We start from the raw sequence: 24,721 nt of genomic DNA on the forward strand, positions 1-24,721 counted from the left end.
CAAATATATTAGGGTTCTGTATTTTTCCATAGGCAGAATCCTTGAAAGAGCATGTGTTGGGTTATGGATTTTGTTTTTTTAAAATCTGGTCATATTAAACAAATTAGAAAGGCAAATTAAAGATAACACTGTAATATATTGCTAAGTTAGCAATTATGTGACCATTATTATTATACTATAACTGCAGAGATAATAGATGTGACTTTCTCCCTCCCTTTTTTAGTGCCTCACAAGCAAAATTATTCACAATAAAATAAACTTAATATATGCCATATAATAATTGGAACCTCTCCTACTCCGGCCCATCCCCAATTATTGTATATATGAAGTACATCCTTTTTTCACACACCTCTCACTAGAGGCAAAAGAAATGTTTTATAGGTAGTAAGCAAAAAGGAGATTTCTCTTCTTCTCCTTTTTTCCCCTCTCCTATTGTTTTATAGTCTCAGTAACCCAGGTAATGTAGTCAGCTCCATCTTCAACAGCACAGATGACCAATGAAGCCCTCAGGGGTGATCTGAGCAGCACCCCTTTCCTAGGAAAAGCTTCCTCATTGCCTACCATGTACCAGATTTCCACCATGAGATGGGTTCCTTTAGATAGTGTTATATTTCCAAGAATGACCTATAATAATTACATTTTCAAAATTTTATTGGTCAGAGTAGAAGAACTTGAGGTCCCAAAATGTGTGTGAGAGAGAAACTTTACATAGGCAGAGAAATAAACTGAAGCATTAAGGAAAAGATCTAGATAATATGCCATTGAGAAGGGGTACAGACAGCCAGAAAGAACATACAGAGACTCAGTAGGACAAAAAAAAATCTCTTTTCTTTCTTTTCCTTTCTTGCTTTTTTTCAGTCTGGCTGAGTGTGTTGCGCTTGGGATCAACCAATCACTGCAGCACACTCACACTTTTCTTGGCCATGAAGTAGCAACTCAACTTCTACCCTGATAATTATCTTGCTTTATTCTTCCTCTTTAAACAAATGTCTAGAGAATACAAAGAAAGTCAATTTTATTAATTATGTTACATGGCTTGACATTTTAAATTGTACTTACATAAAAAGAAGTTGGAATTCATAGCTATTTGGGGAAAAAAAAAGCAGTAGAGAGGAGGAGAGATCTTTACCAAGCTCACATGAAGATATAACTTGTTTTAAAATTTATAAAAGAAAATTACAGTGCATGGCACATATCTTCATATCATCATAATAGCTGATCCTTTTCAGAATATGCTTTCTAAACTTTCATTTGTTTTTAAACACTTTTTAGCTTAAAGTATTATGTATTTAAAAATGTAAAAGTCATCTTGGCTTGTGGGCCATACACAAACAGGCAATGAATCACATATGGCCTGTGATCTGTAGTTTGCTGACCTTTGTCTTACATAAATGAATTAGTTCGATGACTGGAACATCATGAGTCGTGACTTATTTGATTACCATTATTCCTTAAGGAACTTACACTCAGTGGAGCAAATCTTAAAAGCTAATTCAGAGGTTGGATAAATTACATATGCAAAAATTATAAAAAGAATTTTAAAAAAATTAACAATGGAACCTCCCTCTAGTCCCCTATTCCCTAAATACTATAAAGAAAAAAAATTTTTGAATGAAGACTTTGATGAGGTCTGAGACAGAAAAACCCTCAACAGTCTTAAGAAACAACGGATGGTATGCTTTTTAAGGTGGAAAGAAACATCTTCTGATTTTCTTTATTTTTTTCACTTGACGTTTGCAAACTGAACGTCAAAGCTGAATTGCTCAGGACAATAGGACAAAGCTGAGAGTCAAAGCTAAATTGCTTAGGACAATAAAACAGATTATAGAGATTGTGTGTACTAGACAGATCAGTGCAGTTAAGGAGGACAGAAACTTGGTTAAAAATGGGCCTTGCAGAAAGAGCAAATATAGTTTAAAGGAAATTAATCATATATCACAGTGAAAAAATTTTCGTTTTTCCACAAACTATATTATTTGCTAGTATTTAGTTAAGCTGCGTCTCTTTTAGAATGAGGCTTAGGGAACGTGAGAAGAGTTTATTTACGGACTTTGGCTAAGCCAAAGCCAATCATGGAGGATGGACACCTGTCTGGGATTCATGCAGTTTGGTGAACTGATTGAGAGCACAGGTTAAGAGTCAAACAGAGCTGGTTTGATAGGTAAAAATCTCAGGTTTTTAAAATTAGCAGTGTAAGATGGGAAAAATACTTAACTTCTATCAGTGTTGATAGCTTTGTTTGTAAAATAAATAAAAATTATTGTTTTGCTTTAGGGATAAAGGAAATTGTGCCTTTAAAGCACTTAGAACAAAATATGGTAAGGAATACACGCGCTGGAAAGCCTAATTATTATTGTATGTCTTCATGGAAGCCCACTTAAGCCATATTACCTGTGGGAACTGCAGATACTGGGCAAGCAACTCCTCTGGAGGCAAAGGCTAAGGACACGTGGACGAATCAGAGGCAAGAAACCCAACGTGGCATAAACTATCAGTGATATGAACTCAAGAGCAGATGATGGGAGGCCTGTAGCCCCAGGGTCTGGGGAGGAGCTCCAAACAGCCCAATGGATGGAATACCAGAGAAGAGGTCCTACGTTTAGACTTGCCTAACATTCCAGAAGTACTTGTGATGGCCCACAGCACTTGTCTATTGACGTTTTGGGCCAGATACTTCTTTGAGGCAGTAGTTGTCCTACATACTAAAGAATATTTAGCAGCATCCCTGGCTTCTACCCAAAAATGTTTTATCATCAACACAACCCGAAGTCCCCTGGGAAGCAAAACATCCCTGGTTGAGAACCAGTGATATATGAGGACAGTTTTAATTCCTTCTGATGATCTACAGAAATAATGGCACAAGGTCAAGGGAGTGGACTTTGTGGAAAACAAGAGGTCCTCAGTGAGGAGATAAGCTGGTGAAACATGATTTACTTACATAAGGATACAAACACTAATGGGCATGTACCCATTGGTGAAACGTTTCGGGCTCCTTAAGGCTGTGTGATTTCTGTTCTCAGTCTTAAAATAGAATGGAATATTCTGAAGTACACGCTGGTAGGTGTTAGCTGCTGAATCTAAGAAGTCTAGAGGTCCACCAGAGCCATCTTTGGCTCTTAGCACCTTTACACTTCATTTTCCTTTGCTTGAAACTTCCTCCCTGAGGGCCAGTACCCATACAGCCACCTACAGCTCACTCACCTCACTCCTCTTTCCTTGACCAATTTTCCTGAATCTTTCCTATCTCAGAACCTATTAGTTCTGGATATCCTTCTGAAGCTCTAGACTGGCTGGATATCACTTTCCCAGGCTCCAGCCTGCCTGGTGGTCTATTGCTTCTTCTGGACTAACATTTCCTGAGGGCAAAAACAATATCTTGTTCTCTCATGTATTCCTAGGATCTAGCATGGTGTCTGGCACATAGTTGGCAATCACAGGGTATTTGTTGAATAACTTGGTAGTTGCTTTGCAGGAAATAAGCACATCTGGGGTAATCATATTTATATTTTGTTTAAAAATCTCTATATTTCAACTCAAAACCAGTCAAATTCCACATATTCTCAGTTATGCATGGGAACTAAGTCATGTGTACACATGGATACACAGTGTGTAAAAATAGACAATGGAGACTTGGAATTGTGTATGTGTTGGTGGGGTGAAGGATGAGAAAGGGGGATGAAGGATGAGAAATTACAATACACACTCTTTGGATGATGGTTACAGTAAAAGTCCAGACCTCATTACTGTGCAATATACCCATGAATCAAAATGGCATTTGTACCCTCTAAATTTATACAAAAAATTCTCTATTTCAGCTGCTACTTAGGAGCAAGTACCATTTTATGAATAAAGCACCATTGAAGTCATTGCTATTCCTTGAAGACAAAAAAGGTGATATTAGATTTAGAGGTAAACTGGTTATGCTAAAGAATCAAGTAATGAAACTAAAACCCACTGTATAGTGTGAAAGCCGAGGAGGCCTTACTCCACTTTGAGTAGGAGATTTTTCTGTTCTGTAATTTTCAAAGGCTGTGCTTAGAAACTGTTTTTCTCATTTTATTCCCTGTTACTTATTGTTCTGCTGTGTGGATTTTTTCATTAGAGGTCTATTTGTGCCTGGTTTGCCCTGAGGGAAGGGATGATACAGAACTCTCATCTGTCTCTGTTACTATGTATTATTACTTGGGCAACGTCAAGGCAAATGCCGTATAAATAAGTAAAAAACTCTGGAAGCTTCAGTTCTCACTGCTAGGCAGCAAAAAGAGCAAATGTTTAAGTTTCAAGAGATAGACTTAATAAAAAGCTGCCATTTTCCCATAGTATGAGAGAAAATGGATATTTTTCTCAAGCACTTATAATTTGGCATTGAGGATTAATAAAATGTTATTGAGTCTGGCTTTGTTATCTGTCTATAACAATGGTTATTTGGTTTTATCACAGCCTGGAAGTCTCAGTTCTATGGGGCTTAGTGTATATACTCAGCTATTGCATAATAAAATCAATCTATTGAAAGGAATAGAATCTTTTATTAGGTGAGGGTGGGCAGAAGAGATTAATTTTTCATTGCTCTGAAGGCTCATTTCTGGTTAATCTTGTTTTGGTTTCCCCGATCATGTGGAGTGTCAGTAAAACCCAGTCAGAATTACCGTCTTCTGAACTCCATGTGAGAAAACTTCATTACTCCCAGATACTGTTGGATCTTCCACCAGGTACTCTTCTTGGGGTAGGGTGTGGGGAGGTTCAATTGATGTATACCTTCTGTGCAGCAGATAGCTAACATGTAAATGTAGAGATTGTCAGCACAAAGAGTATAGTGCAATTATTTTAACACAAGTAGAGTAAATCTTCTCTATTTTCTTTCCCAAAAGTGAAAGAATGCTTCCAGTATTCTTTCTGTGAATACTTTGACTTCTTTCCCGGAAGAGTTGATAAATTGAGTGTTCTAGTAAAATAAACATCCTTGATAAGAGAGATTCACTACACTGTTCCTAATGTGATACATAGACTATCATAGCACTTGCCACATATGGATTGCAAATTTTCAAATCATTAAAATCCTAGAGCTCTAAGGACCCTATTGCAGTCAGATACTATGTGATAGCTATTTGCCAAAGATGGCCTCTAGTATCCATGCTTTTGCATTGTCCCTCTCATATGGAAGCTGGGCTGATCCTGTGACTTGCTGTTTCAAGAGAAGGTGGCAGAAGTGATGATATATCTGAACTTCTGAGAGCCTGAGCTTCCACATAAGAAGTTCTGTTGCCCTGAAGGAGAGACCACATGGAGAGACAACATGGAAATACTATATAGAGAGGTCATATGAAGAGGGGACACCCTGAGGCTATAGGGAGAGAGAGAGGGAAGCCCAGCTTTCCTAGGATCCCAGCTGATCCCAGCTATCCCTGCCAAGGTGCTTCGTATATGAGTGCATCCATCTTGGACATTTCCATCTTGGATATTGAATATGGAGCTCCCATCGGACTGCAATTGTATAAGGAGCTATGAGCAAGACCAGCAGGAGAAGATACAGCTGAGACACAGTCAACCCACAGAATCATCAGAAATAACAGAATAATTGTTGGTTTAGCCACAACATTTTGTGGCTAATTTGTTATGCCCTCATAGATAACAAAAGTAGACACCCTAAAATATGAATAATTTAGTCTAGCCTTCTTATATTGTAGGTGAGGAAACTGAAGAAACTGAAGACCAGAGCAATGAACCCATTTGACCAATGTTACAAAGTAATTTAGAAAAAAAAAATGCTGGAATTAGGAGTCATATATCTGGAGTTTTAATTAAATTGTCTGTTAACCTTACTATGCTGCTTAGTACATCACTGTGGCCCAGTAATTCCACTTTTGAGAATATATCATTAGGAAATAATGAGAACAAATTGTGTCTCAATATGTTCACCACACTATAATTTATAACAAACAATTGGAAACTAACTGTAAGTAAAAGTATAGAGGAACAGTGTATTAGTCCATTTTCACACTGCTGATAAAGACAGACTGGGCAATTTACAAAAGAAAAAGGTTTAATTGGACTTACAAAGAAGCCTCACAATCATGGTGCAAGGCAAGAAGAAGCAAGTCCCATTTTACATAGTTGGCAGCAGGCAAAGAGAGAAGGAGGAAGATGCAAAAGCAGAAATTCCTGATAAAACCATCAGATCTCCTGAGACTTATTCACTGCCACGAAAACAATATGGGGAAACCACCCCCATGATTCAATTATCTCCCATAGGGTCCCTCCCACAACAAGTGGAAATTATGAGAGTACAGTTCAAGATAAGATTTGGGTGGGTACACAGAGCCAAACTGTATCAACCAGTAAAGGGATTTCTTGTCTTTGCACTTAAAGAATAACATAGCCATGAAAAATAATGCTTACAAATATCATGAAAAACACATGCCATTATGGTAAGTGAAAGAAGTGTAACACTTGAAAGCAGGATACGGAATGCTTTATATAAGATCCCCAAGTTAGTTTTTTTCTTCTTCTAAAGACTAGGTAGAAAAAGCAGATTGAAAAGATATCATAAAAACATTAACCATAATTATCAACAAGTAGTGATATTAGATAACGCATTTTTCTTTTTCCCATTTTTTCATGTTATTTCTATATTTTGATATTAGACACATATTTTACACCGAAAAAATGTGTAAAGAAAAGTCAGACTGTACTGACTTTAAGGCCTTAATTTTTAAAAAAATTTCCATAGGTTTTTGGGAACAGGTGTTATTTGGTTACACGAGTAAGTTCTTTAGTGATGATTTGTGAGATTTTGGTGCACCCATCACCCAAGCAGTATACACTGAACCCGATTTGTAGTCTTTTATCCCTCACCTCCCTCCCACTTTTCCCCTGAGTCCCCAGAGTCCATTGTGTCATTCTTATGCCTTTACTTCCTCATAGCTTATCTCCCACTTATGAGAGAACATACGATGTTTAGTTTTCTATTCCTGAGTTACTTCACTTAGAATAAGAGTCTCCAGTTCCATCCAGGTTGCTGCAAATGCCATTAATTCAGCTGAGTAGTATTCCATTGTGTGTGTGTGTGTGTGTGTGTGTGTGTGTGTGTATATATATATATATATATATATATACACCACAATTTTTTTATCCACTCGTTGATTGATGGGCATTTGGGCTGGTTTCATATTTTTGCAATTTCAAATTTTGCTGCTATAAACATGTGTGTGCAAGTATCTTTTTCGTATAATGACTTCTTTTCCTATGGGTAGAAACCCAGCAGTGGGATTGCTGAATCAAATGGCAGTTCTATTTTTAGATCTTTAAGGAATCTCCACACTGTTTTGCATAGTGGTTGTACCAGTTCTAGTTTACATTCCCACGAGCAGTGTAGAAGTGTTCCCTTTTCATCTCATCCACATCAACATCTATTATTTTTTGATTTTTTGATTATGGCCATTCTTGCAGGAGTAAGGTGGTGGTATCACATTGTGGTTTTGATTTGCATTTCCCTGACCATTAGTGATGCTGAGCATTTTTTCATATGTTTGTTGGCCATTTGTATATCTTCTTTTGAGAATTGTCTATTCATGTCCTTAGCCCACTTTTTGATGGGATTTTTTTTTCTTGTTAATTTGCTTGACTTCCTTGTAGATATTAGTCCTTTGTCAGATGCATAAATGGTGAAGACTTTCTCCCACTCTGTGGGTTGTCTTTTACTCTGCTGGCTAACTTTTCCTTTTTTTGTTCAGAAGCTCTTTAGTTTGATTAAGTCCCACCTGTTTATCTTTGTTTTTGTTGCATTTGCTTTTGGGTTCTTGGTCATGAAGTCTTTGCCTAAGCCAATGTCTAGAAGGGTTTTTCCAATGTTATCTTCTAGAATTTTTATAGTTTCATGTCTTAGATGTAAGTCCTTGATCCATCTTGGTTGATTTTTGTATAAAGTGAGAGATGAGGATTCAGTTTTGTTTTCCTGCATGTGGCTTGCCAATTATGCCAGCATCATTTGTTGAATAGGGTATCCTTTCCCCACTTTCATGTTTTTGTTTGCTTTGTTGAAGATCAGTTCACTGTACATATTTGGCTTTACTTCTGGGTTTGCTATTATATTCCATTGGTCTATGTGCCAGTTTTTATATCAATACCATGTTGTTTTGATGATGATGGTCTTATAGTATATTTTGAAGCCAGTTAATGTGATGCCTCCAGATTTGTTCTTTTTACTTAGTCTTACTTTGCCTATGTAGGCTCTTTCTTGGTCCCATATACATTTTAGGATTGTTTTTTCTAGTTCTGTGAAGAATGCTGGTGGTATTTTGATGTGAATTGCATTGAATTTGTAGATTCCTTTTTGGCAGTATGGTCATTTTCACAATATTGAGTCTACCCATCCATGCGCATGGAATGTTTTTCTATTTGTTTGTGTCATCTATGATTTCTTTCAGCAGTGTTTTGTAGTGTTCCTTGTAGAGGTCTTTCACCTCCTTGGTTAGGTATATTCCTAAGTATTTTATTTGATTTTTTTGCAGCTATTGTAGAAGGAGTTGAATTATTGATTTGATTCTCAGCTTGGTTTGTGTTGGTGTATAGCAGAGCTACGGATTTGTATACATTAATCTTGCATCCTGAAATTTTGTTGAATTCAGTTATCAGTTCTAGGAGCTTTCTGGAGGAGTCTTTAGGGTTTTCTAGATATACAAACATATCATACGCGGACAGTGAGTTTGACATCCTCTTTACTGATTTGGATGCCCTTTATTTCTTTCTCTTGCCTGATGGCTCTGACAAGGACTTCCAGTACTATGTTGGATAGATGTGGTGAGAGTGAGCATCCTTGTCTTGTTCCAATTCTGAAAGGGAATGCTTTTACCTTTTCCCTATTCAGTGTTATGCTGGCTGTGGGTTTGTCATAGATGACTTTTATTACACTGAGGTATGTCCCTTGTTTATCACTTTTGCTGAGGATTTTAATCATAAAAGGATGCTAGATTTTTTTCTGCATCTGTTGAGATGATCAGGTGATTTTTGTTTTTAATTCTTTTTATGTGGTCTATCACATTTATTGACTTGTGTATGTTAAATCATCCTTGCATCCCTGGTATGAAACTCACTTGATCATGGTGGATTATCTTTTCGATATGCCGTTGGATTCGGTTAGCTAGTATTTGGATAACGATTTTTGCTTCTATGTTCACCAGGGATATTCGTCTGTAGTTTTCTTTTTGTTTTTTTTGTTATGTCCTTTCCTGGTTTTGGTATTAAGGTTATACTGGCTTCATATAATGATTTAGGGAGGATACCCTCTTTCTCTATCTTGTGGAATAGTGTCAATAGGTTTGTTACCAATCCTTCTTTGAATGTCTGATAGAATTCAGCTGTGAATCCATCTTGTCCTGGACATTTTATTGTTGGTAATTTTTTTTTTTTTTTTGAGATGGAGTCTTGCTCTGTCACCCAGGCAAGAGTGCAGTGGCACGATCTCAGCTCACTGAAACCTCTGCCTCCTGGATTCAAGTGATTTTCCTGCCTCAGCCTCCCAAGTAGCTGGGATTATAGGCACCAGCCACCACGCCTGGCTAATTTTTGTACTTTTAGTAGAGACGGGATTTCACCATCTTGGCTAGGCTGCTCTTGAACTCCTGACCTCGTGATCCACCTGTCTTGGCCTCCCAAAGTACAGGGATTACAGGCGTGAGCCACTGTGCCCAGCTGGTTTTTCTTTTTCCTAGAGTGAGAGGTCATTATCTTCCATAGAGTATTCAGTCAGTCAGTAACGACCAGAACTGAAGGTTCTGCAACATTGCTGCCCCCACTGCCATTTTTCCTGGTTGAATAAATCATGGTCATGACAATTCATCTGGCTTTACTTTGATCTCCATCTTTATTCAATCATGCTATAATGTTTTCCTGATTTTTCTGCAATTTGGGAAGGAAATAGTGGCCACGAGGAAGGGGTGGGAGGTAGACAAGGTCAGGGTGGGAAGACAGTACTGAACTTTACTTCTTGAAATATAAAAAAAAAAGTTTGACTGCAAGGCCATATGCCCCAACACTGGATTAATATCATGTTAGCAGAAGATGTCTAGTGTTGACTTTGGCTCTGATTACTTCAGTTAACTGCTTCCTTGAATGAAATATGGAAGGCAGTCCCAATTACTTATTGTATAATCCTATAATTTTTATTTAACTTACTGATACAAAAGTATAGATCATTTGTATTACTGACAGTTTTGCTTAATTTATTCTACTAATAACATTTGATTGGTACTTATACTTTGAATGGTAGAATCAGGATCTAGGATGATAATGAAAGTTGGTATTATTAGGTTGATGTGAACAATATGAAATTTAATGAAGATAAATGTAAGAACTGGCCCTTAGGTCCAAGAAAAGCAAAGTAAAAACAGGTGAGAGAAGATATACATTTGGTTTAGCATATAGATCAAACACTCTGAGGCTTTGGCTTATAGTAAGCTTCAAGAGAGACAACACTTTGCCGTGGGTGCTCAGAGAATCTCTGTGATCACAGGCTTATTAACAGAACAATAGAATAGTGATGCAAACAGTGCCAGACTGTTTGCATTGATCAGATCACCTCTGGAATATTGTTTTAAGTTCTAGGTGCCTTAAAGCATATGGATATATATTCATATTAGATTGCTAAAAGAGTTGAAGTCATGTCATAGAGAAAACAAAGAATGTTTGCTGGGGTGAGGGTGGGGTAGCATTATAGCTATCTTTAAATATTAATTGATTTTCCAAGTGGAATGTGACCAAGGACTGGTATACAAGATATAAGGTTAGGGTGAATGAATGATAACTAAACCAGAGCATTTTTTTTTAACATGAGGAAGATAATTTTAACAGACAGCACTATTTCAAGATGGCATGGGCTGCTTCATAAGGAGGCAAGTGTTTAGCTCTAAAGGTATTCAAGAAGATGCGGAAAAGCAAATGTCAGAAAAGAAATGTCAGAAACAAATACAAGTTATCTCATTCCTGAGAAAATTATAACTCAGTTGGTAGATCCACAGCTTTGGATAGGGAGGGTGAAAGGTGCCAATAATTTTGCAGATGGTCTCAAAGGCAGCAAAGGCAGACCTGCTTTTATGGATGTTTTTAAGCTGTTCAGTCTACTTAATTTGTTACTGTAAATGTTTTGCATATTTAAAAATAGGGCTTAAATTTTTTTAGAATAACTTTGGCTCACCCTAATGAATAACTCCCAGAATTAAAAAATTGAATAGCAAAAACAAAGTAGCTGATATGGTAAAACACATTGAGAAATATGACTGCACGTCCTGTCTCTCCTAAGTCCTATATAGCTCCATTCTTAATTTTTTTTCAAATAAAATAGATTAGTAACAGTAAACAGCATCTGCAGAGAACTGCAGAGAACCATAGTCGTGGGAACCACAGTTGTCCTTGCTTTTATTTATTAGTCACATAACCTTTGGTGTATCACGCCTACTAAAGTCCATGAAAGTAATGTCTTTATGGTATTTTGAATAAGAGTGGTTGCTCTCTGGTGTTGTTTGATTCTTTCTCCTCTTTGAGGCGTCCACAGTACAGCCACACGTTGGAGAAAAGTATCAAAAAGTGATTTGTCTTTTGACTTTTTGACTTCTTGACTTCTCCTTGTCCCCTTCCAGCCGCAATCATCTCCCTCCTACCAGACTCTGGGACGTGAATGTGTAATTACAGCCCATTGTCTGTGCAGCAATTATAGCCTAATTTGACTTGTTGCACGGAAAGATGACAAAAGTGCTGGCTGTCAGGCAGGGTCAGAGGTCAGCCATTACCCCACGGACTACAGGCAGCAGCCTCATCGGGATTCTGTGGAAGGCTCGTCTCTGGGCAGGACGGGTCTGCAGCTGTCTGTGCATCTTTGCAGATGACTCTTTGGGTGAAAACATGGACTGTTTTCAAGATAGATGATCCCAGCATGCAGTTTGGCTTCTTGCTTTCTTATCAAAGATGTCAAAATTGTTCTGCAGTGAATGAAGCTATTTCTTGTGCCTTCTATATAAATTTTGAGTGGGACATCTACATAACCCAGCTTTAAGATATTTTATCAACTTTCTAGAAATAAACTTAAGATTATGAAATGGTATTTAAAAGGAATGTTAAATCAGTACGCTACATTAGTACGAAAACTCCTCTGTGTTAAATAGGAGAATAACTTGGATGCAATTAAATGAATTGTATCCAGATAGAAAGTCCTAGAGACACTATAAATAAGAATCATAAAATCACAAAGTAAAACTAAAAGAGCATATCCTATATCAGTTAACCTAGTCCTTGTAGGTAATAAATAAATATTCCTTAAATAATTTTTTGTATGTTTTGTCTATTCTACATTTAAGTCTCTGATGGTAGGCAAATTCAGATATATTTCAAGAGAGAACTGTTTTACTGTTATTTTACTGTTATTGAAAGATTCTTTAATCCCATTTTCAAATATTTGATGTATTTAACATAATTGATCTTCTCCAAATTTAGACACACATACTGCTCAAACTCAGTCATTTCAATGAATGAAAGTAATAGAAATTATAATTGAGAGAAAATATTACGCTAAGTGACAGTGCCGATATTCTAGAAATCAGAAACAAAATATAAAATGGGCTTGAGAAAATTGGTTCATTTAAAAAAAGATATTTAGTAAGGGCCAATCTAAGGTGGATGGGGGCAAAAAAAGTTTAAACACAAATCCAGTTAGGTACAATAAAAAATAAATTTTGATGCCAATGCACTCAATAGGCAGTATAAATAAAATGCTTTTATGAAATATAGCAATGTGATATTGTAATCTAACCAAATATGTTAGGTACCAGGAAGCATTCCTTACTATTTTATTCTATAAAAGAAGAGGATTGTGTTCATTTCTACTACTCTATTTCATTATTTTATTCTTGTCAGAAAGCTGTAGTGCACTTAGAGGTTAGGGCAGGATTTTAAGCCCTAGAAAGCCAGGTAATAATCAAAGAAAAGTCATTTTTAGGTTCCCAAGCTGAGGTAAAACATAGAAGTCAGGAAATGGTTTAATAATGAGTAAGCAAACAGGAAGTGAAAGCAGTGAGCCACGCAGGCCAGCTGACATAGATGATCATGGCAGGCTCAGAGATGAAGGAAATGAGAATTCAGCTGTCAAACCAGGAGTGTTGGCACCAGAGATTACAGTGGGTGTGTGGGAAACCTATCATCCAATTCTTTGCCTGCAACAAGGGGATTTGAGATTCATGACCATTTCAAAGATCAGGTTGTATGGCCTCATTCACCTGATCCTTTGGGTTAATGCTAAGAGAACTGCCACCATTTCCATTGTAACAAAAGTACCCTTTATTGAGGAATTGTTATATAGTGGGCATAGCATAGGTAACCACTTACTCACTTATTCCCTTATTCTATATATGAGTACTGAGCTTAGAATGTGCCAATTACTGTGATACTTACTAGGATACAACAGCAAGTGAAAACAAATATGGTCTTTGCTCTCACAGCTAGGATGAGGTAGATATTAGTTATATAATGTATATAACTTAAATAAATATAAATACACATGTAATTTAAAATGTGTTAAGTACTATTGACAATAGAAAGAGGTACTTGGAATATAGGTAGATGAAGAATAAAATTTGATTTAATGTTCATAATCTAGTAGAAGTCTCCTTTTACAGAGAAATAGGCAGAGGCATGGAGAAGCTGATTCCTAAAGTCACAGGCCTACAAGATGAGAGCTGAACTCTTCTGTATAGTCTTCCTGGTCACATACTAACTAAAACAAGACTTATACAAATGTAGAACTGGAACAGAAACTTAGATCTTGTATAAATTAATTCATTGATTTGTTCAAATAATATTTGTTGAGTGGCAGCTCTAGGTACAGGGGACATCATAGAAAAAGGCCCTCTTTTTTGTGCAAATAAGACTTACATTTTAGTGGGTAAAAATAGATGAACAAACTGGCTACCTAAATATCAGTGATAAAAGAAGAGCAAAGAAACAGACTCGTGTGATGGACAATGACAGAATGGCTCATTTTTCTTGGCAGTACCAGGAAAGGCCTCCCTGAAACCAGAACAGGAAGAAGCAGGCCCTTCAGAGGGCTCAGGGAAGAGTCTTTCAGCTAGAGGGAATTGCTGGGACAAAGGCCCTGAGAAGGGAATAGCTTGCACGTTTGAGAGACAGAAAGAATCTCTGGGTGGCCAGAGTATCAGGAAGAGACATGTAGGATGAGTCTGAAGAGACGTTTAGGGTCCAGATTACAAAGGACCCTGTGGGTCAGGGGTTTAGATTTTATTTCAGTTGAATGAGAAGTTTAGGGAAGGTCATTAAAGGAGACAAGATGAAGAAGATGGGATATGATTTAAGTTTGTTGTTGTTGTTGTTTCGTTTTTGACAGAGTTTCTCTCTTGCTGCCCAGGCTGGAGTGCAGTGGTGCAATCTTGGCTCACTGCAACCTCCACCTCCTGAGTTCGAGCGATTCTCCTGCCTTAGTCTCCTATGTAGCTGGGATTACAGGCACACACCACCACGCCCAGCTAATTTTAGTATTCTTAGTAGAGATAGGGTTTCACCGTGTTGGCCAGGCTTGTCTGGAACTCCTGACTTCAGGTGATCCACCCACCTTGGCCTCCCAAAATGCTGGGATTATAGGCATGAGCCACCACACCTGGCTGATTTGAGTTTTAAATGATCACTCTGACTGCTATGAAGAGGATGGATTAAAGGAGGCTACCATGGATAAAGGGAGTACCCGGGGGGGCACTCTCATATGCCTCACAGGTAAGAGAGGATGGTGGCACTGATGAGGTGGCAATAGTGGAACTGGCAAGAAGTGAATGTCTTAAAGACCTTTTTATTAAAGAAAATGTCAAGTGTATACAAATTTAGAAAAAAATCGTAAAATAAACTCTGACACACCCATCACCCACATTTGACCATTATCAACTCGTTGCCAGTTTTGTTTCTTATATAGCTCACCAACTTTTCCAGATTATTTTGCAGCAAATATAAAATGTTATATCATTTCATCCGTAAATATTACAATGTAAATGTTTAATAGACAAGGAGTTGTATTTTGAATACAATACTAATTTATGCCTAAACATGGACAATAATCCTTACCTTTTTTTCAGTCCTTCTGTTAGATTTTAATCATAACAACTTTTATCAAGTACAACTTTACTGCTAATATGTCTAATTTTATGTATGTATGTATTTTTATTGATACATAATAGATGTACATATTTTAAGGGTAAATGTGATATTTTGATACATTCATATTATGTCTAAATGTCAAATCATGGTAATTGGAATGTACCTCACCTTAAATATTTATCTTATTTATGCTAGTAACATATGAATTGTTCTATCCTCTCTTCATCCTCTATTCCCCTCTACCCTAGTGTTATCAAATATCCTGTCAGTGTTCAAATTTCTTTGTCTTATGACTTTTTAATGATTTATTTGAGTCAAGGTCCTTATGTTCATATATTGCATTTGGTTGATGTGACATTTATGTCTCTCTTGTTATTTTCTTTTCCTTATAACTTATTCATTAAATAATTTGTGTGGCTTCATTAAGAGTGTTTGTCAATTTGGACTTACCTAATTGCATCATAAGGTGTCATTTTATGTGTTCCTCTATCCCCTGTGTCTTCTGTAAGAAGTTAGAGCTAAACGTTTAATTGGATTCAGGTTTATTTTTTTTCTTCTTTTCTTTGCCAAATGTCCTTCCATCAGGAGGCACACAATATCTGAGTGTCTCTTTTTGGGATGTTAACAATTGTTGATAATCATCACTCAGATCTCTAAATTAGCAGTTGCAAAATAGTGATAATGTAATTCTATTATTCAGAAGTAGAGATATGGTTTTGAAACATGTTGTAGAGATAGCATAGATAAGACTTGCTGATGGAATTCTGATGAGAGGAAGAGAAAGACAGAAATTGAGAATGACTCATGCTTTTGGCTTAAAAAGTTAGGTTGATGGCATTGCCAATTACTAGTTTGGAGAAGGCTGAGAGCAGCTTTAGGGTATGTGGAAAATAAGAGTGAAGGATTATATACCTTATAAATATCCAGGTGGACATCTCAAGAAGGTGGAATAGAATTCAGAAAAGGAATCAGAACTATATAGTATAGTCACAGTATATACTTGTATTTAAAACTGGGGGTCAGGTTGAGATTACCTAGAAGGAGGTGTTTAGAAAGAGAAGAAAAGAAGTTTTGAATACTTATAAGGAATTTTGACCAATTGATCCCTAAGTAGAACCAAGCTAGGAATTGAACAGAAAGGTCAACTTGTCTCAGGAAGCTTCTCCACGTACAACAGTATAAATCCAAGAGTAGGAGGTTCCCTGTATGATACAGAGGAGAAACATTATGCTTGCTTTGGGACAAGTAGTGCTAATCTACATAAGGCATACCCCTGTACCTTGGACAAGGGAAGAATTTCTCCCTTGTCCACAAGGTGATATCCACTAGAAAGCACTACAGTGGGTGGAGTTACAAACCCTACCTCTACTGTGCTAAGTGGAATTCTATCATGGCTCCCATGGCCCTTGTCACGTGCTGTTACTCCTGTGATTAAGTTATGCTATGTGGCAAAAGGCATTTTGCAGATGTAAGGTTACTGATCTGTTGACATTAAAATAAGAGATTACTGGGTGTGCCTAACCTAATCACGTGAGTTCTTTTAAAGCAGAAAGTTTTCTCCTGGTGGCAGAGGAGGAAGTCAGAGAGATTCCAAATGTGAGGATTTGATGCACTATTGCTTGCTTGAAGATGGAGGGAGCCACATGGCAAAGAAAACAGGCCAGCAAGGAAATGGGGATGTCAGTCCTACAAGCACAAGGGACTGAATTTGTTGAACACCCTGAATGCGTTTGGAAGTGTGTTGTTCTCCAGAGCTTCCAGATAACAGGACAGCTTGCCTATACCTTAATTTTGGTCATGTGAGTCTCTAAGCAGAGAACCCAGTTAAATCTCTCCCTCCTTCTGACCTACAGAACTATGAGATAATGAATGGGTAGTGGTGTGAGCCAATAAGTTGTGGTAAGTTGTAACTCATTGTTAGGAAACTAATGTGCCTATGACATGTCAGGCACTGTGACCGGCTACTAGGAGGTATACAAAGATAATTATGCAAAAACCCAGATTTCAGTTATTCATCCATGGAAACAGAAGAGGTGGAACTGGGTCTTGTCTTGAGAGTTAAACCAGATCTTTTCTTCTGTGTGAAAACAAGCATCTTCAGCGCTAGTTCCTACTGCTTCTCTTCCCCTGTAATAATACAGCACACGCCTGGAAGCTACATGACTAACTGACATAGAGCATGTAAATTTGTTGTCTGTATCAATACAGAATAATTGAAGACTTAAGCTGGAATGTTATATAATGAATAATATCTAATATTTGCTCAAATTCATTATTATAAAAAAGTATCCCAAATCTACAATTAACACAAAATAAGTACAATATCATGCAGTTATGAGATATTGGTGTCCTCCTTCTAACGCACAAATACAAGTGTGAGCTGAGAAGATACACCTGCCTGGGTTATAATTAGTATTTAATTGATGATAGCACACCTGAGTTGTGGTAAAGTTCTTGTCGGCACTGTTTTAAGTCAGTGAATGTGTGTGGTTTTAAATTATTTTTTAAAAAGCCAGTGCAGAACTAGGAACATTCTAATCAATGACATCATTTTGATAAGGAATGTATACTATATAGTAATTGGATAAATTTTATGGACTGAATGTTCCAAAACAAGCAGATTTGGCAGTGCATGTTCACCCACTGGGTGTCTCTAATATGTTAGAATTTGGTGTGTAACACATTTAAGTGGGGAGTTTAAGTACTTTCAACATCCCTTTCTGGAGGATTTTTTGAAAACTAAATTCTTTGCAGTGCACTATCAGATCATCAAGAAGTGACACAAACTTTTTACTGGTTAAGTCACATCCTTTAACTACATATTATAAAAAATATATGCTCGTGGTCTCTCTCTCTCTGTCTCTTTCTCTCTCTTTCTCTCTTTGCAGTAGAGATGGCAACTGTCTACCAAATATTTGTGTGTCCCCTTTCAAACCTTTCACTGAGAGGCAGCTACCTAGGCCAGGACTGCATTTCCCAACAACCCTTACAGTCAAGTGTGGCTGTGCAACTTGTTCTCACTTATAGACAGTGTATGTTCTTTAGTTTCTTTTCTTCATCTGCTAGCCATAGGCAGAGGCTTCTTAGGCTCTAGCCTGAGTTCCAAAATAACCCCATGGAAGATGGCAGGCTGACCAGGAACACATACATCGGACAATAACAAAGGGTCAAGTAAATTTTATTGTGTTAAACTAAGAGATGTGCGTGTGTGCGTGTGTGTGTGTGTAAAGTATAAAATGTAATCATTCTGAACATTTGCTTATAATCTTTATAATCTGGACATTTCATACATCTGATTAAAATCCTCTTATCAGGCATCAAGATGTCACTAGTATTTTAAACCCGTGTTATAAACAGAAAGTGTAATGAAAGTCATATTCAGTTTTGCTTTTTATTTTGAAAAAATGAAGCAGATCTTTAGTTGCAGTGTGTAGACCATTGCTTGTATGTATTCTTTTATCATTAAAAAACATAACCAGATAATTATTTTAGCTCTAGTAAAGAATTTCTGCTTCCATAATTTATCTGTTGTTGATGTCATAACACATAAATTTCAATCTTCTTTAATAAATATTTGGTCCCCCAAACAAAAATAATATAATAAAAAAATTCAACAAAAATTTGTAGTCAACAAGTAATGCTTCCTTCTTAATTAATTTTTAAAAAATCAATAAGCATGCATTGCTTAAATGGAAAAAGTCAAGAATTTTCTTTAACTGTATTGAAAGGTCCAAAAGTTATAAAATAAGCCCTGTAATTAATCTTTATTAATGAATGAATATAAAACAAAATAGTTTGTGTTTTCTTTACTAAAGGCCACTTCTTTACCATATACCACTCAGAAATATGAAATGATATAAGAAACTTTTCAGAGAACTGATAAGACTACATATTAATGTGAAAGAAGTTTAAGAATCAGAAAAATTGAAGTGGGATAGTCTGATAAATTCAAATATATTTTCTTATATAAGAATGTCAATGGATAAAAGCTGATAATAACAATGTTTTACTATTACTTAATTTGCCTTTGAGTGTTATGTCCTGATTCATTATAGCCTTCTCTGGAAGGGGAGGTATTGCTTTCACATGGTTTGAAAACTAAATTCTTTGTGATCTAGTGGGTAAAACAGGCAAGTAACAACTAAAGTAGCAATTATAATGCAGTATGATGTAGCCCACTATAGAAAGCAAAAACAATGATAAGGAAGCATGTAATGGAAGAAGCAGGTAACCCAGACTGAGAGGTCAGAAATCTCCTTGAAGAAACTACGTTTGTATTAAAGCCCAGGTGCTGATGAAAAGGTGGCCAGGTGCAGAGTCAAGGAAGGCGTTTTCTAGGATGTTTCAATGTGGAACATCCAAGCTACAGTGCGTGAAGACTAAAGCAACTCCGTCTTGGATGCAAATCTGCCATGTTGATTTCTGATTAACCTTGATTCTGAGAATGCCTCTCAGATTTCTACTTCATCTACTGTCACTGTAAATTCTGCCCTGAGGTCAAAACAACCTTGACCATACATCCTGCCCTTCGGCAGATGCACATAGCATTCTTGCCTTTCATTGAGGGGTCCAGTTCAATTGTCCTACATATTCCTTCCCTGTGGTATATAAGCCCTGAGCATATGAGGTAACAGTGAGAGGATCCACCATCTTGTCTCATGGTCAACTGAGATGCAGACATGGCTTCTGTTCACATGTCCCTATTAAATATTTCTTTCTAAGAAACTGTATCTGTCAGCCTCTTTCCTCAGTGTCTCAGCATCCTGGGCTGTTGGAGGTAGGTTTGTGTAGACCTTCTCACCGCTGGAACAAGGTGTGAACAGGATGTTAGTTCACAGAGCCTTATAAGTCATGTGAAGAGCTTTGGGCTTCATCCTAAGAGCACTGGAAAGCTAATAAAGGGTTTTAAGCAGGATAGAGACACAGTATTGTGCTGCAGGATGTTTACTCGTGTAACAGAGTAAGGAAAGAAGAGATGGGCTGTCAGGTTACCAGTGGTGGAACGAATCCAGGGAAGAGATTATGGTGGCCAAACTAGGGTAGTGGCTGTGGGTGTGAAAGAAGCAAACAGATTCAAGAGACACATAAGGGTGTCCATTGGATTTAGTGACTTTAGAGAGGAGAGGCAAGAGCTGAGGTCTTCTTTTACTTTCTAACCACTTTTTGGGTTTCTACTTAACTCTTGAGGTCAGGTTACTAGCCCCTCGCGTGATCTCAAATTGAGGATTTTAGTCCTACCTCAGAGCCAAATAAGAAGAAAAAAGCCATCAAAGCCTGTCAATGTGGTCTAACATCTAATCTCTCCCCTTCAACCCAGGAGCCAGGAGACCATCCCAAGTTTGTATTTCAAATAGTTCTATTTTCTACAGTCGATGCTTGTTCCTCATTCCTGCTATGTACCAGAAACTTAGGAGTTACTCATAATTTGAGATGGTGGGTTTTGATGTATTCTGACACACGAAGGTTTTGTGCTATTTTTTTCCCTGCTCCCTTCAGATTTACTCTGTGGCCCTCTGAGACTCCATGTAACAGCAACTGCATTTTAATGCAATGGCAGCTATGGAAAACACAAAACTATCAGTCATTGTCAAATACTCCATAAATGGAGACAGAGAAGGGGTTCAGCTCTCTGTGTAACAAGGACAGAGGAGAAAGGTCAGTGATATATCATGTGGCATAGGATTTTCCCTTAAGCAATCTTCTGCTAAGACTTGCTCACAGTGTGGAAGCTTTTGTCTGCCCAGAGACTGAATTCTAAAACCACTCCTCAACTTAAAGTTCCAAATATTCAATGCTCTGTATAGCATTGGAGAAAGTGAAGAAGATGCTGCAAAATACATTTAGGGAAAAAATTAATTTTTGCCATTCGTGAAGTCCAGGAACTAATATTAACAGTTGTTTAACTTATGAAAAATTAATTAGATGACTTATAAATTATGTATGTGGGAAAAAGAAAATCTGTCAATGGGTGGTTTGAGGATTCAGAAGAGCACTTAAGTTGATAACAAAAGGTATTTTGTGCAGCAGGTCACATTGGGGTAGGCTTTTATTCTCCTTTTGTGACTGAAAATGGTGAATACAGAATTGTTCTTATGTAACTCCCTGGTAGTGAGGGAACTAGTCATTCCCATAACACATTTATCATTATGTGTGTGTCTGCTATTTAGAAGCATAGAAGAGAGTAGACAAAAATTTAATGAGAAAGTCGGAGAACTGAAAAGTCGCTAGAACAGCTAGAATATCTGAATGCTGAACCCGTCTGCCTAGCAACATGGCACAACCTCATAATGAGCCCTTCTCCCAGATCTCTTGAGAAAAGAATAAACACAGCAACCCTGGAAGTCAAACTCATACTTGTGATATAGAAATTAAACAACAGATCTAATTCCGAAACAAGTTTAGATTTATCTGTATTTTAAAAAATATTGTAGAGCAATGAAATATATTTCCTTACTTAATCTGACTTTTAAAGGAATATTTAATTTATGGTACTTTTTTCTGATTAATTTTATCTTTTCCATACCAAGTAATATAGGCAGTTGCAACATCCATGAACAGCTGTTAATTGGAGCACAGTGTACTGGAAATGTTCAATCTCACTTTGAAAGACACATTACAAATATGAATATCAATTAATATGCCTTTAAAAAAGTTATATAAATCTATTTTTGGGAAAATATTTATTTTGAATAATTAAAAACAAAGGTGATTTAAACTCAAAATAATTTATTCTATTTTAAATTTTATAATGAAAAGAAAAATAACGATGATTTAGGAAACAGCTATTCTGAGTTAACCATATATTTATCTTCACTTTCAACCTTTGTAGGCATAATTGGAATCTCTAGTATAAATCAAATAACAATCCTCAATTAGTATATCATAGATGATTAAGCATTGTATGAAAGAAATCAAATTCTGATAGTCTCTGATTTTCTACAGCTGTTTCCCTTTTACTCTTTTCCTTAAGCTTCTTAAAGAAGAGATATGTTGTTTTCCGTATTTAAAGAAGATAGTGCAATTAACACTAAGCAGCAGTGTCTCAAATAAATAGGAAGACATTGATAAATTTGGCCGGAATTACAAAGACTTCTAAAAGAAAAGTATTAATATACCTGTAGGATGGTCTAAAATTCAGAGAATACTTTTCTCCACATACTGAATAATCAGGTAGTCATTTATAATTCCAGGTGGGTGTGGTTTCCTTCATTTTAGGGAAGACTGACTAAGGGCTTCACTGTAGTATTGTAGTATTCCACTGGTTTTCAAGGTAATATTACCCTTGAGATTTTATCTTATACTTAGGATTCTACAGAAAAAAAATTATGCATGAAAATATAAACTGCAACTTTGTGGTCAACTCTAAGGTCCTCTTTTAATCCACAGATGCCCAAATACTAACTTAAAACTGAGTGACTGAAACATGTCTCATTATATTCTAAGCATCTGCAGTGTCAAATCTACAGAGACAAGTGCACCTGGAGACAAATGACCAGACTACCATAAAACAGAAGCTTAATTATGTTCACTTACATTTTCAAATTATTCCCAACAAATTACCCTGGTAGGTGACACATCCATCAAGCCAAGACTCTAATTTCACATTCACAGTAATGTGCTTCTGTAAACTACTGTAATAAGGTTTTAACTAAATTTTCCCCTTGACCTTACTGTGCTGAAATATTGCAGGCTGTGTGTTTTGCAGTTTCTCCAATTAATTTCTGACCTTGGTGCTGCCTGGGCACAATGAGGCAAGTGAAGGGTGGAGATCAGATTTAATTTTGAATTTCCTGACTGCTGCTGGTCTGTATCTCAACTTGAACATTACTTAAACATGTTATTTTTGGTCAATGACTTTTTTATGCAGCACACTGGGCAGATATAATTAAGCAGGCTAAGTTTTGTTCTCAGCTGTCCTCTAAGTGCTTGCATGGGAACTTGGAGTCTCAACAGGAAACACCTGTATGGTGGTTGTATACCAAGCATTCCCAGAGAATTAATATATAACATTGTTCCTGAGCTTCTCAAGCTATTCCCCAAATAGAAATGCTCAGCTGTATTTGAAGGCTGTATTTTCAATTACTAGTGAAAATGCAAGCTCTTAGCTTAAAAGTAAACTTTATTATAAAGATCTATTTGGCTTAGCTATATCAAGGGTCAGCCACATCATTCGTTTATTTCATCATTCAATATTAGACTTTTTAAAATTCAAACAACCTTCATTGAATGCCTACTCTGTGTAAGGACTGTGAAGGTATAAGAGAAATCAGACTTAGGCCAGGTGCGGTGGCTCACACCTGTAATCCCAGCACTTTGGGAGGCCAAGGCAGGTGGATCACCTGAGGTCAGGAGTTCCAGACCAGCCTGGCCAACATGGTGAAAGCCCATCTCTACTAAAAATACAAAATTTAGCTGGGCTTGGTGGTGGGTGCCTGTAATCCTAGCTACTTGAGAGACTGAGGCAGGAGAATCGCTTGAACCTAGGAGGCGGAGGTTGCAGTGAGCCGAGATCATATCACTGCCTGGCCTGGGTGATAGAGCAAGATTTTGTCTCAAAAGAAAAAAAAAAAAAGAAAGAAAGAAAGGAAAAAAATATGTGTATATATATGTATACATATATTTGGTGGTGTTGTTGCTGTTGTTGCTGGTTCTGTCTCTCTGGTGGGCCCTGTCTAACACATTGGCGGCCTTTGTCAGTTTCAGCCCCAGCTAAGGATGAGAAAATAGGTTCCTCCCAAGAACTTGCAGTTACAACCTTCTCTCATTCAGCTATAGAATTTGAATTTACTACAACAGAGATGTCTAGATGACATCTAGTCAAGAAATTGAAGTTATCAGGGATCTGTTCTGCCCCATGGAGTATAACAGAAGCAAGCACAATTCTAGTCAATGATGATACATGTTCCCCCAGACCTCACAGTATCCCTACAGATAAAGCATCACCTCATAATAAAAAATTAGGATTTGTATCCAAACCCACAAGTAACTATTAAAATTCAATAATAATTTTAAAAAACTATATAAGTTGAAAAATTGGCAAAAAAAATCTGAATAGACACCTCGTCAAAGAAGATATACTGATGGCAAAGAAGCTACGAAGATATGATGAACATTATGTCATTAAGGAATTGCAAAGTAAAACAATGATGCAACACCACTACATGCATGTTATAATGGTGAAAATCCAAACACTGCTAACATCAAATGCTGATGAAGATGTGGCGCAAGAGGAACGGTCATTCATTGCTGGTGGGAATACAAAATGGTGCAGCCACTCTGGAAGATGGCTTGTCGGCTTCTTACAAAACTAAATATAGTCTTACTGTAAGATCCAGCAATCACATTTCTAGGTATTTAGCCAAATAAGTTGAAAACTTATATTCATACAAAAATATGCACATAAATATTTACAGAAGCTTTATTCATAATTGCCAAAACTTGGAAGGAAGCAAGATATCCTGCAATAAGTGAATAGATAAACAAACTGCAGTATATCCATATTACTCATTACCACTCATGGGTTTCAAGTTACTTAGTGATAAAAAGATGTGATCTGGCTGGGCGCCATGGCTCACACCTG

This window comes from Pongo abelii, chromosome 14 (genome assembly GCF_028885655.2).
Source record: "Pongo abelii isolate AG06213 chromosome 14, NHGRI_mPonAbe1-v2.0_pri, whole genome shotgun sequence".
Lineage (NCBI taxonomy): Eukaryota > Metazoa > Chordata > Mammalia > Primates > Hominidae > Pongo > Pongo abelii.